At 38.4% G+C, this 14,758-nt stretch overlaps 1 protein-coding gene across 1 annotated transcript in view; it reads left to right on the top strand.

Annotated features, from left to right (window-relative positions):
• The window catches only part of KIAA0825 (KIAA0825 ortholog), a 495,761-nt gene that overhangs the window by 49,909 nt on the left and 431,094 nt on the right, over window positions 1-14,758 (top strand). Inside the window, exon 4 of the mRNA XM_023212146.2 lies at window positions 2,913-2,985. The gene's annotated coding sequence lies outside the window, so the exon portion shown is untranslated. The remainder of the gene's footprint in view (window positions 1-2,912; window positions 2,986-14,758) is intronic.

Genomic DNA, 14,758 nt, shown 5'->3' with positions numbered 1-14,758 from the left:
TAAAATGAATACACTGTTTCCACACTACAACCTACCTTTTCCTAATTTTCTCTTAAGAGTCTAACTTTCTTCCCAGTCACTTAGAGTTAATTTTGCAGCCAGTTGAGGTGGCTCAGGCATGTAATCCCAGCAGTTTGGGAGGCTGAGGGAGGTGGATCACTTGAGGTCAGGAGTTTGAGACCAGCCTGGCCAACATGGTGAAACCCCATCTCTACTAAAAATAAAAAAATTAGCCAGGTGTGGTGGTGGACGCCTGTAATCCCAGCTACTCAGGAGGCTGAGGCAGGAGAATTGCTTGAATGTGAGAGGCAGAGGTTGTAGTGAGCTGAAATTACACCACTGCACCCAACCTGGGTGACAAAGGGAGATTCTATCTCAAAAAATAAAATAAAAAGGAATTAAAATCTTGCTATAAACATGGATTTTTTTTCCCTATGTTTTACAAAGATCATTCTGGCGGCAGATGGAGAATGAGTTAGAAGATGGTGATACAAAAAAACAGGGGGAGACCAGCCATGGTGGTTCACACCTGTAATCCCAAACTCCTGAGTTTGAGACCAGCTTGGGTAACAGTGTGAGACCTCATCTCCACCAAAAAAAAAAAAAAGGAAAGAGAGAAAAGAAGAAAGAAAGAAGGAAAGAGAAAGAGAAGGAAGGAAGGAAGAAAGAAAGAATTAGGAAACTGCTGCATTAATCCAGATGATGGGGTTTGTTTAACCTAAAGGGATAAGTTTAACCTAAAGCTGCCTTCTTACATATTTTAAATTCAGTTTCTTCATACATAGTGAACCATAACCTAACTGGATATGTAAAAAGACTCTAACCTACTCTTGTAACAAGTAGCCTAGCCCAGGAGCAGTTGCTCGTGCTTGTAATCCCAGCATTTTGGGAGGCTGAAGCAAGAGGATCACTTGAAGCCAGAAGTTAGAGACCAGTCTGGGCAACGTAGGGATACCTCATCTCCAGCACACACACACACACACACACTCAAAAATTAGGCATGGTGGCTCATGCAGGTAGTTGTAGCTACTTGGGAGTCTGAGGTGGGAGGATCCCTTGAGCCCAGGAGATCAAGGCTGCAGTAGGCTTTGACCATGCCACTACATTCCGGCCTGGGTGACAGAATGAGATCTTGTCTGCAAAAAAAGAAAGGGAGGGGGGGAATAGAAAGAAAAGGAGCTGGTAAAGGAACCTGAGTTATGGTAGTCAAGATAGAAGTGGTAGAAAAACAGTGCTCTGAGAGCCAATGGATTAGCCTTTGGGGAAGAAAGAAAACTGGAACTAGTGTCAAGTGTAGCAGGTTGGAGGGAAGACTGATATCAGACAATTCTGAGGTTCTGATAACTTTAGGAGGAACTCAGGCCTAGCTTAAAAAGGCAATGGTCAGGGCAGGCACTGTGGCTCACACCTGTAATTGAGAGGCTGAGGCAGTGGGTCACTTGAGGTGAGGGGTTCGAGATCAGCCTTGCCAACACGGTGAAACCCCATCTCTACTAAAAATGCAAAAATTAGCCAGGAGTGGTAGAAGGCGCCTATAATCCCAGCTACTCAAGAGGCAGAGGCAGGAGAATTGCTTGAACTCGGGAGGTGGAGGTTGCAGTGAGCCGAGATCGCACCATTGCACCCCAGCCTGTGCAAAAGAGTGAAACTCCGTCTCAAAAATAAATTAATTAATTAATTTAAAAAGAATGCTCACAGAAATGTTTTACAGTTGGAAAGTTTTAGATTTAACTTTAATCAATTAAACTTCAAAGATACAATTGTCATTGTCATAGTTTTACACTGTAACTGTTATTCTAGTATTTCTCTACAACTTATTATTTAATTTTACTGTGAACATTTTTTAGTTTTACATTGTATGTACAAGGGCATATTGATTTGTATTGAGTATACTTTGATAACTTGTCAAGGACATCAGTTTCACTATAATTGACATATAGAACTTTTCTAGAAATCTGACTTTGAAGTTGAGTGATTCCAAAACACCTTTTTTTTTTTTTTTTTTTTTTTTTGAGGTGGAGTTTCGCTCTTGTTGCCCAGGCTAGAGTGCAATGGAGCAATCTCAGCTCATTGCAACCTCCGCCTCCTGGGTTTAAGCGTTTCTCCTGCCTCAGCCTCTCAAATGGCTGGGATTACAGGCTCCCACCACCATGCCCGGCTAATTTTTGTATTTTTAGTAGAGACGGGGTTTCGTCATGTTGGCCAGGCTGGTCTCAAACTCCTGACGTCAGTTGATTCACCTGCCTCAGCCTCCCAAAGTGCTGGAATTACAGGCGTGAACCACCGTGCCCAGCTCAAATCACCTTTTAAAATCTCTTTAGATTTCATTTCAGAACCTGTTTCTCAGTAGTGTCTATGGGTAAAATTTTAACTGTTTTATGATTTGATTTATTAGCTGTTACTTTTCAGAATTACATCAAGAATGTGTTCTAGATATTTGAAATTTATTTAGTAGTTAAAGCACTTAAGTTGTTTCTCCCCTGCAGTCTATACCTACATACTATCTCTTACATGTTCATTTTGATGCCTCAGCTTCGGTATGTGATTCATCTCTTAGTAGATAAATGCTAGATTCTTTCGTCTCAATTACAGTCATTGGTCTGATAATCCTGTGAGTCAGTCTACACAAAACAAGGAGCTCATATCAAACTCCTGGCAGGTTTAGTTAAAATTAAAATGCATGCTTAACTGTAGAGATTGTCAAGTGTGGAAATAATATTTGTCCAGCTGGACAGCTTTCTTTTGTAGTTGCTAAATGAAAGTTGAGATTCTGTCTGCTCCTTGAAAGCTTCTGTGTCATGAAGGTAATTTGGACTGTTTGTGGTTTGACAGGGATTATTAAAATCAGATGAAGTGAAGGGAAGCAAGTGTGAGAAAGCAAAATTGACACTGACACTCTCTATTATTTGCAGCTTGGATCATGATGACTATGTTGATATGATAGATTCACTGTTGAGATAAGTAAAGCAGCAAATAAAATAAAAAGTAAGTATGGTGATGTATTTTTAGATTTAACTTGAAGAAATCCAAAATTTACTTTCATTGATTGTTTTTTAAATAGATTTTCAGGTTATTTCATATGAATTTGTCTTAACCACCGAGAAATTATACTTCTATTGAACTGTGGAATTAAAATATATACTACAAAGGCTGTATGACAGAAGATTAAATATTAAAGAAGTAGATCACACGATTAAATCATAGAATTTTAAAACTAGAGAGTCCTTAAAAATCATTTTTATCTAACATCCTTTTTTTGTAGGTGGAAACTAAAAGACGTTTTAAGGTATCACATTTAAATTCTAATTGATAGCTTCCTACTTTTTCACAATTTTTAAAAAATGGCTTAAATAGTTTAAAAGCCATTTAAAAATTATTTAAGCCACATTCATAGGTAACTTTTTTCTGTTTAATAATACTCAAGTTACATTATTATAGTTATATATAGCCTTTAAATACTATTATCTACATTGGTGAAATAAATGCCTTTCATAAATATGATTTTCTACTGAGAACATTATTAGTGTAGAGGAAGTTATGACTAGAAGGCTGTTTCAAGCTATCAATCAAGAAGGGCTGTAGTAGAAAAATATAATTATTTAATTGGAAGAGAAATTGTCATGCGTGTCCGTGTGAAGAGACCACCAAACAGGCTTCGTGTGAGCAATAAAGCTTTTTGATCACCTGGGTGCAGGCAGGCTGAGTCCAAAAAGAGAGTCAGCAAAGGAAGATAAGGGTGGAGCCGTTTTATAGGATTTGGATAGATAAAGGAAAATTACAGTCAAAGGGGATTTGTTCTCTGGCGGGCAGGATTGGGAGCGCAAAGTGCTCAGTGGGGGAGATTTTTGAGCCAGGATGAGCCAGGAAAAGGACTTTCACAAGGTAATGTCATCACTTAAGGCAAGGACTGACCATTTTAACTTCTTTTGTGGTGGAATGTCATCCATTAAGGCAAGGACCGGCCATTTTCACTTCTTTTGTGGTAGAATGTCATCAGTTAAGGCGGGGCAGGGCATTTTCACTTCTTTTGTGATTCTTCAGTTACTTCAGGCCATCTGGGTGTATATGTGCAAGTCACAGGGGATGCGATGGCTTAGCTTGGGCTCAGAGGCCTGACAGAAATTAGGTTAAATATGAAGAACTATATGTATGTAAAACAAGATGAGTTTTAATATGCATTGTGGAAAATTCTGTGTTTATTCAAGCAGGGTAGTGAAATGATCAGATCAAATTTATAAAATGAGAAGCCTAGAGTCCATGTGCAAGACAGACACCAACTGGGTGTCCTACTGTTCAATTCAAATTCAATTCTGACACTACCAGGATCCTGTAAGTTAAGAGCTCAGACTCATAAGACTGTCCTCACTTCACCTGCCAGCTGCAGGTGGGTTTCCCAGATGACCCACACTTCTGCCACAAGACTACAAATTTGGGGGTTGCCACAGTTCGATAATTCATTAGAATGATGAACAGAACTCAGGGAAGCAGTATACATACAGTTTTATTAGAAAGCATGCAAGGTAGGAACAGCCAAATGGGAGAGATGTATAAGACAAAGTAAGGAAGAGGATTATGGCACAGAACTTCCTCTCTGGGTGTGCCATCCTCTCAAGACATGGATGTGCTCACCAATTTGGAAACTTCCTGAACCTCCTTGTTTAAGAATTTTTATTGAAATCCATTGTGTAGACACGATTGATTAAATCACTGGTCATAGGTGAATGGTCTCAATCCGAAGTCCCTTTCCTGTCTCTAGAGGTTAGAGTTAGAGGGAGTGGAACTGAAAGTTAACAATGCAGTAATCAAATGGTTGGTTTTTTTTAGACCAGCTCCCATCCTGAAGCTCTCTAGGGGCCCTCCTGAGTAACCTCATAAACATAAAATCACCTGTGAATAACAAGAGACATTTCAATCACTCAGGAAATTCCAAAAGTTTTTGGAGCTCTGTGCCAGGAAGGGGGAAAGGAGTTAAAACCAAATGTGTGTGCGTGTGTGTGTGCACGCGCACACAAGTATATATAATTATACCACAAGATGTGAGTCTTAGAAGTCAGATGGGAGGTTTTTCAGCAAGAAATAATGTCCAAATCTGTGACACTGGTAGCAGACGGAGGTAAATGTCATCTTTGAGAGCGATTTGGTGACCATTTAAGATCTTAGGGAGAAAAGTATCTGAGAACTTGGTGATCATTTAAAACAGGGGTCAGCAAACATTTTCTATTATGACTGAAAAAACCAAAAGGCCAGATAGTAAATATTTTAGGATTTGTGGACACATATGGCCTCTGTAGCATATTCTTTTTTGTTTTTTATTTTTACAACTTATTAGATATGTAAAAACTATCTTTTCAGGCCTTAGAAAACAACCATGTCATAGTTTGCTGATACCTGATTTAAGATGTTAGGGCAAGAAACAGGGAGATTAGGTAAATGGTTATCCTGTTAGGCAGGAAGAGAAGCCAGTTTAAGGAAAGACTCTGAATTAAATTTTGGACATACTAAGTTTTCATTGGCCCTCTGAAGGTTTGTTGAAAATAATTACTGGCATGAGGCAGATCAGTGGGAGAAAAGACATATGAATTTATTTTTGTGTATATATACAGGAGCCTTCAGAATGAAGATCCAATCCCTACCCCTCCCAATAAGAGCTTATATACTATCTTGAAGTTACAGAAAGAACGAGGGCTCAGGGAATGGCCAAGAATGAGTTATGATGATAAATTAAGTTATAGGAGGGATAGAAGAGGCTTGACTAGCCAAGGTGGTCTTGTTATGTTGATGAAACCTCACAGGAAGCAGCTCTCAGAGAAAAAATGGTAAATGTTCTTTTCAGACTTTTAGAAGTGTCAGGCTCTCAGTTAATCTTTCCTAGATCCAGACAAGAGAAGGCCTGGCTGCATTAATGCAGTTTCTTTATGGATTCATGTTTTCCTCACAAAAGACAGCTTTGCAGGGCATTGCTGTTTCCCGGCCTTCTGACAGCCACCTCACAATATGAAATACATTTTGTGGTAAAATATTTTGATCCCCATCATGAGTTTAAAGAACCTTTGAAGGCCGGGCGCGGTGGCTCAAGCCTGTAATCCCAGCACTTTGGGAGGCCGAGACGGGCGGATCACGAGGTCAGGAGATCGAGACCATCCTGGCTAACCCAGTGAAACCCCGTCTCTACTAAAAATACAAAAAACTAGCCGGGCGAGGTGGCGGGCGCCTGTAGTCCCAGCTACTCGGGAGGCTGAGGCAGGAGAATGGCGTAAACCCGGGAGGTGGAGCTTGCAGTGAGCTGAGATCCGGCCACTGCACTCCAGCCCGGGCAACAGAGCAAGACTCCGTCTCAAAAAAAAAAAAAAAAAAGAACCTTTGAATCAGTGATGTGGAATTGTCTAGTAAGTACTTGGAAATATGTATTGGAGTTTTGGAGGAAGGACTAGAATTAGAAGTAGAGACTTTGAATTTTCATCATAAAGATGATGGTGTCAAGCTGAAATGACCAAAAGGATCAGAATCCAGTTTTAATGAGTTTATTCAAGTGAAAAACTGGGAGTAGCCATTCCAAGAAACAGAGACTCCAGGGAAATGGAGTCAGTTAAAGTCTTGCTTAGATAGGTAGAAAACAAAATAAATTCAGTAAGATTGTTCCATTTTCTATACAAGGCTGGTTTATGAGTTACAACAATTTAATTAGTTACAGTTTGTTTTCATTTCCAAACAGCTTGTTTTCGTTTTGTTTCCTATTTAAAAGAGAGTATTTAACATTCCATCTTAGACAGTGTGATAGTCATAAAGTCTTTGCATAGAAAACGTAAGAGGGAAGTTAATCTATAGTAAAGATAAACAGTTAAGAGAGAAGGGATCTTCCCTGGCACCCTATAGTCCTTCACAACATTTTCCAAAACAATATAAATTGTTTTATACAAAACATAAAATAAAAGTACTCTTGAAAAATTACATAAAATGCAGTTGATTTGCTTAAAGAAAGCTCAGTAAAGGTATTTAAAAGAATATAGGTATAGGGAAGAACAAGTAGTATCCTTTCTTCCCATCTTAGGTTCATGGCTGAGGATCCTGTAAGTGGAAGACAGATTAACAAGAGAAAAGCATACAAATGTATTTGATATAAATTTTACATGACATGGGAGCATTCAGAAATGAAGAACCTAAGGAAACAGAACAACTTATGTATTTTTATGGACAGTCATGCAGAAGTATGATGGATGACAAAAGGCTGTGGTCTAATAATAAATTGGTAGAATTTAGCAAGATCTGTTTGTTCTCATCCTTCTCTGTATGTCTCTGTCTTCAGAGATAAGGACATTGCTTTCTTCCGGGTATAGGGAATGTACCTGTGGAATGAAGGTCTTATGACCTATTTCAGTGGGAGGCGGAGAATTCTTTTACAATCTGCTTCAGAGAAGAAGGGCAGGAAGAAAGTCAGAGAGACTTTCCTGTTTCTGCTGTTTTCTCAAGTGCCAAAGTACTCCAAACTTTGGATAACATGTCTTAAACCTCATCACAGGTCTAGAGAGAAGCCTGTGTGGTGAATATTGGTGTTTAATGGCAGATATGGGAAAGAAGCTTATCAAGATATTTATCAATTTAACACAAAAAACTACTGTGGTTAGTTTAAGGGGAAAAAATGTGAGCGTTGGGCAATGAAGCATGGAGAGGATTTATTGTGTGTATCTCGCATAACCAAAAGAAAACTTTGTGAGTAATCAGGGAAGAGCAAAAACTGCACTTCTAGTGGCCTCAGCCAAAAAAATTCATACACATGCTTTTGGGAGGCTGGAATTAACTTGATTGGTTTACCACCAGTGATGTCTTATCCCTGCCTCCATTCCAAATTTCAAAACTCATTTAGTATACATCTAAATGTTAAAGGGCGGTGGGGGGAGGTGGTGGTCCTTGCTCCCAGAGCTCCCAAGATGGTGGCAAGCCTTGTGTTCTCTGACCTCAGGTTCTTGGCTTTATGGATTCCAAGGAATGGAATCTGGGGCCATGTGGTGAGTGTTATAGCTCTATTAGAAGCCATGGGTCACGGAAGAGAACCGTGGAACCCAGTGACTAGTGTAAAGCTCAATTAGGATGAACCCAGGCACTTAGCTGGGCAGGAACAATGGCAAGCCTTTAGCCTGATTGGGAGCATCAGTGAGCTCCTCCTGGGCACTTAGCTGTGCAGGAACAATGGCAAGCCTTTAGCCTGATCAGGAGTGGCAATGGGCACCTCCCTGGATCAGGACCACAGCAGACACCCTGCTGGATCCAGAGGGATGGAAGTCAGCAGCGGTTCTGCAATGGCAGCAAATAGCAATGGTGGACGGTGGACAAAAGCTCAGCTTGAACCACAACAAACAGGGACCAGAAGAGTGTGCAGCTACAAGATTTAATAGAGTGAAAACAGAGCTCCCATACAAAGGGAGGGGACCCAAAGAGGGTAACCGTTGCCGGCCCGAATGCCTGGGTTTATATCCCGATCATTGTCCCTCCTGCTGTGCTCTCAGGCAACAGATGATTGGCTATTTCTTTACCTCCTGTTTTTGCCTAATTAGCATTTCAGTGAGCTCTCTTTACTACCTGATTGGTTAGGTGTGAGCTAAGTTGCAAGCCCATGTTTAAAGGTGGATGCAGCCACCTTCCCAGCTAGGCTTAGGGATTCTTAGTCGGCCTAGGAAATCCAGCTAGTTCTGTCTCTCATAATGGTCTAACCCTAAATCCATTATGACTAGGGTTAGGTCCTATCACACAGAAATGGACCCTCATTGTATGTCTGTATGTTGTATATTTGATTTTTAAAAAAGAAGAAGAAATGAGCCTTGCATGGTGGCTCATGCCCGTAAGCCCAGTACCTTAAAGTCTGAGTCATGTGGATTGCTTGAGCCCAAGAGTTTAAAAGCAGCCTGGGCAACATGGCAAAACCCAGTCTCTACAAAAATTAGCCAGGTGTGGTAGCATGTGCCTGTAGTCCCAGTTACAAGGGGGCTGAGGTGGGAGGATCAGTTGGCCCAGGAGGTCAAGGCTGCAGTGAACTGTGATCATCCCACTGCACTTAGGCCTGGACAACAGAGCCAGAACCTATCTCAAAATTAATTAATTAATTAAAAAAGACATGTGATCTGGCCAGCTACCCAAAATGATGTTTCCTACCAGGAGCCTGGTAAACAAATAAATGGTGTGAGAGACAAGATGGAAAACTAGGAAGATTGTCAAGAGAGGAGACAATTTCAAGGAAGGAGTAGCTATCAGTACTGAATAGTGCAAAGAGATTAAGTGTGATAGGAACTGAAAAATATTTTGTCAATTTTAGTGTAAGGTTCAAGGCAGAAATTATTACTCTGGGTTGAGGAGTAAATGAGAGGTGAGAACACAGGAAATGTAGACTGCTATTTTGAGAAGCTGGGATATGAAAGGAAGGGTTACTGGGGTAGGTTTGCTGGTTTCTTAAAGGTAAGAGGCTTGGACATGTTTATAGTCTGCTGAAAGGGATATTGATGACACAAGACTGGTGATAATTCACGGAACAAAGCTCTGGGTGGCATAAAAGTATATTGTAATGGGTAGATTTTTTAAATCAAATTAAAATTAAGCTAAATAATAATGTCACCAATATTTTAGGAAAATAGTACTACATTAATATGACTAGCTAATTAATATTATTAACATTTTAGGAGAAATTTTTAAACTCTTGGAACATAATTTAAGAACCTTAAATCCTTTAGAAGAAAGCATTTTGATACAAAGTGCATGCTAAATTCAAATCATTGTTACTAAATTATTAAAAGTTTTCTTTAAAATGTAATTGACATCTGGCCGGGCATGTGGCTCACGCCTATAATCCCAGCACTTTGGGAGGCCGAGGCAGGCGGATCACTTGAGGTCAGGAGTTCCAGATCAACCTGGCCAACATGGCAAAACCCATCTCTATGAAACATACAAAAAAAAAAAAAAAAAACCCTAAGACTAGTCAGGCGTGGTGGCATACACCTGTAATCCCAGCTACTCGGGAGGCTGAGGCAGGAGAATCTCTTGAACCCTGGGGTGGAGGTTGCAGTGAGCCGAGATTGCGCCACTGCACTCCAGCCTGGGCAACAGAGCTAGACTCTGTCTCACAATCAATCAATCAATCAATCAATCAATAAAAGTAATTGATATATCATAAACTATATTTATTATTCCCAGTTGATACATAATACAAAACTGCCTTTTTAAAAGTGCTCCATAACTTAAATTTTCTACTAATGCAGATCTTCAAATTAATAAACTTTTACTATCCTTGAAAATTCATTAGTTAATATCATTAATCTCATGATCTGTGACATTATCTAGATCTAATCTCAAAAGATACAGTAATTTTATAACTTTGAAATCATGTGAAATGTATGAGTACCAGTTATAAAAGAATGCTAAAATTGAAATTTATATTATCTTGGTTTCACCTTTCATTAAAGCAAGAGATGGCTAGGATTGCATATTGAAAATTATAAAGAGTTATTAAAAGGAGAATATTTTATAGAAAGAGAACTGCATTGAAAAATAAAGAAAGCAATGTCAGAATTGGTGAGTAAATCATATGACAATTAATTCTGTTTGCTTGTCAAGCTACAATAGTGTATTCTGACTGATCCTGTCAATTTCTACTTCATACACACACATATATAAATAATTAATAGGAGTTACAGTGGAGTATGTTATATTTTAAATGGAGGAATTTTAATAGTCATAGTATATTAATATGAGTACTTACCAGATATATATTGGTAATCTAGTTTACATAATTATAGTAATCAGAACTTCCACAGTTATTAGCAGAAAGCATAGCAGTCTAAGAAAACCTAATGTATAGATAAGAGTTGAGAACATAAATTGAATGGAATAACAAGTTCTTTGTTTCCTAATATGACTTCAGTATGTAAGGGATTTAAATGACTATCAACAAATTGAGATCCACTGGAGTGTTTATGTCGTCATTGGGGGAAGGCTAAAACATTAAAATCTCAATTCCCAGTAATTAATGAGAAGAAAGAAATTTCAGGCAACCTTAAAATATTACAAGTAAGCTCTGGCCTTTAAAAAAGTTGATAGTGTTGTTTTTTATGTTTTGTTTTTTGTTTTTGTTTTTGCAATTATGTAGACTTCAAAATGAAGGACATTTATAATAGTTCTAGGGAAAACTGTCAAATGTATATGGCAGAAAATAAATCAGCATATATAAGAGGTAAAATATTAATTTTTTATAAAAGCTGAAGTCTATACAGAGAGGCAATTTATAGCATTGTGATTCAGGACAGCCCTTGAAGCAATAGGAATCCCAGCTTTGCCACTTCATATCTAAGTGACCTTGGACAAGTCATGAACCTTTCTGTGCTTCAGTTTCCATATCTTTAATAAGATTATAATAGTATCTATCTTATATGTTTATGTTAAGAATTAAATGAATTCATATATATATATATATAAAGTACACAGAACAATGCCTGGCTCATATAAGTGCTACATAAGAGTTGGCTGTTACCATGACCATTATTATTTAGCCATTATAGCTTTAATCCAGGTCTCAATGAATGAAATCACTGAATTACATACAATTTCCGAGATTTAGTAAAAGTTAAATATTGAATTTTTTAATCTTGGTAGGACTTTGTAAATGACGTAGGAATATGACTTTCTGACTAAATATGAATGGCAAAATAAAAATGAGCCAGGCCAGAGAAAAAGGTGATGCATGTTTAAGAATGGTGACCTGGTCAATTTATTTTCACTTTGCTTTATTACCAAACCAGCAACACAAACCAAACCAGCAGTACAAAGAATAACACAAATATAGAATGTAAGGAATAATAGACCAAGGATACATGATGGCCTGTGAAGGTATGATTCCCTAATGTTACCTCTTTTCCATGTGGTGGCATGCCATAATGATGTCTGAGTTGGTCTCAGACATCTTTTGTTGAGTAAGGAGTCTGCCAAGTCAGGGGAACCTGGGAACATGAGATTACTGCCTCATAGAATATTTTATGGAGCTTAGAGTTTCAGGGATTGTACAGGGGATCTCTTCGATCACCATAGAAGAATATCTTGCTGCCGCACATTTTATTTTTTCACAAATTATTTCTTGCTAAGCTGTAGATTCTACTTCAGCTTTCTCTGTAGTGTGCCTAGGGAAGGGAAATGGGAAAAGTCAAAAGTGGCTCTGACAGTCCAAGGGACAAGAAAAATGGTAGTATTGATGAACAAAGTAGTCAAGTCCATTGAAGAACTGATTTGGGTTCAGAAATATGTCCTTCTCCTGCTGGTTCTTAGAGAACATCATGATTTTATAGCTGGAAGAAATCTGAGAGCCTAATCTATCGTCCTTATTTTTAAATTTCTTTTCTTTTTTTCGTTTTTGCTTTTTGTTTTTTGAGACTGAGTTTCGCGCTTGTTGCCCAGGCAGGAGTGCAGTGGCGCGATCTCGGTTCACTGCAGTCTCCGCCTCCCAGGTTCAAACAATTCTCCTGCCTCAGCCTCCTGAGTAGCTGGTATTATAGGCGTCCGCCACCACACCCGGCTAGTTTTTTGTATTTTTAGTAGAGACGGGGTTTCATCGTGTTGACCAGGCTGATCTCAAACTCCTGGCCTCAGGTGATCCACCCGCCTTCGCCTCCCCAAATTGCTGGGATTACGGGCATGAGCCACTGCGCCCAGCCTTAAATTTTTTTCTACTTTTTTTTTTTTTTTTTTTTTTTGGAGATGGAATTTTGCTCTTGTCGCCCGGTCTGGAGTGCAATGGCGCCATCTCGCCTCACTGCAACCTCTGCCTCCCGGGTTCAAGCGATTCTACTGCCACAGCCTCCCAAGTAGCTGGGATTACAAGCGCCCGCCCTATGCCCTGCTAATTTTTTGTATTTTTAGTAGAGAAGGGGTTTCACCATGTTGGTCAGGCTGGTCGTGAAATCCTGACCTCAGGTGATCTGCCCACCTCTGCCTCCCAAAGTGCTGGGATTACAGGCGTGAGTCACTGCGCCCAGCCTTTACTTATGTTTTTATTTACATTTAATAGTTGTACGTGGGTACATAGTGATGTTTCAGTAAATACAACATATAGTATTCAGATCACAGTAATTAGTCGATCCATCATCCCAAACATTTACATTTCTTTGTGTTGGGAACATTCCATATCTTCTCTTCTAGCTATTTGAAAATATATAGTATATTATTAACTATGGGAATTCTACAATGCTATAGAAGACTCAAACTTATTCCTCCTATCTAGCTGTAATTTTGTATCCTTTAACAAATCACTTCCTTTCTTTCTTTACCCCTTACCTTTCTCAGCTTCTACTAACCTCTCTTCTACTCTTCACTTCTATGAAGTCAGCTTTTTTAGCTATCACATGTAAATGTTAACATGCAGTGTTTAACTTTCTGTTCCTGGTTTGTTTCATTTAACATAGTGTCCTCCAGACTATGTTTCAACCAGACATATGTTGCTATGTTTCATTTGTTTCAAGAAACTTAAATTTTCTTCATAATATCTTTCTTCACCCATTGGTCATTCAGGAACATATTGTTTTATTTCTATATATTTGTACATGTTCCAAAGTTCCTCTTGTTGTTTTGATTTCTAGTTTTATTCCATTGTGATAAGAAAAGGAACTTGATAAGATTTCAATTATTTAAAATATTTTGAGATTTGTTTTGTGTCCTAACATATGGTCGGTCCTGAAGAATATTCCATGTGCTGATGAAAAGAATGTGTACTCTGCAACTGTTGGGTGGAATTTTCTGTACATGTCTATTAGGTCTATTTGGTCTATTTAAATCCAATGTTTGTTGATTTTCTGTCTAGATGATCTTTCCAGTGCTGAGAACAGGATGTTGAAGCCCCCAACTATTATTGCATTGCAGTCTGTGTCTCCCTTTACATCTCATATTTGCCTTTTATATCCGGTTACTCAGATGTTGGGTGCATATATATTTAGAATTGTTACATACTTTTGCTAAACTGATCCCTTTATTATTGTATAATGTCATTCCTTTTCTCTTTTTAGAGTTTTGACTTTAAGTGTTTTTATCTGATATAACGATGGCTATTTCTACTTGCTTTTGGTTTCTCTTTGTGTGGAATAGCTTTTTCCATCTCTTCACTTTCAGTCTGTGTGTCTACAGATGAGGGTAGTTTTTTTGTGGGCAGTATAGAGTTGGGTCTTGTTCTTTGATCCATTTCTATGTGTTTTAATTGAGGAATTGAATCCATTTTCATTTAAGGTTATTATTGATAAGTGAGGACTTACTCCTGTTATTGTATTGTTTTCTTGTTGATTTGTAAATCTGTTTTCCCTTAATTTCTCTCTCTTTATTTTTGCAGTTTGGTGGTTTTCTGTAGTGATAAGTTTGATTCCTTTTTCTTTCTCCTTTTCTACCAGTGAGTTCTATAATTTTGTGTATTTTCATGGTGGTAGTTACCATCTTTTCACATTCAGATGTAGGACTCCCTTAAGTATTTACTATAAGGCCAATATATGTCCATGAGTTTCCTTTGTTATTTCTTGCTGGGAAAGACTATTTCTCCATTTCTGAAGGATAGGTTTGCTAGGTGTATTATTGTTGTCTGGCAGTTTTTTGCTTTCAATATTTTAAATACATTATCCCATTCTCTCCAGGCTTATAAGATTTCTGCTGAGAAATCTGCTCTTAGTCTAATGGGGATTGCATTAAATATGACTTACTGCTTTTCTCTTGCTGTTTTTAGAATTATTTTTTGTCTTTGACTTTTGACAGT

This window comes from Piliocolobus tephrosceles, chromosome 4, assembly GCF_002776525.5.
Source record: "Piliocolobus tephrosceles isolate RC106 chromosome 4, ASM277652v3, whole genome shotgun sequence".
NCBI classification, from domain to species: domain Eukaryota; kingdom Metazoa; phylum Chordata; class Mammalia; order Primates; family Cercopithecidae; genus Piliocolobus; species Piliocolobus tephrosceles.
This window is presented reverse-complemented; position numbering and strand designations above follow the sequence as displayed.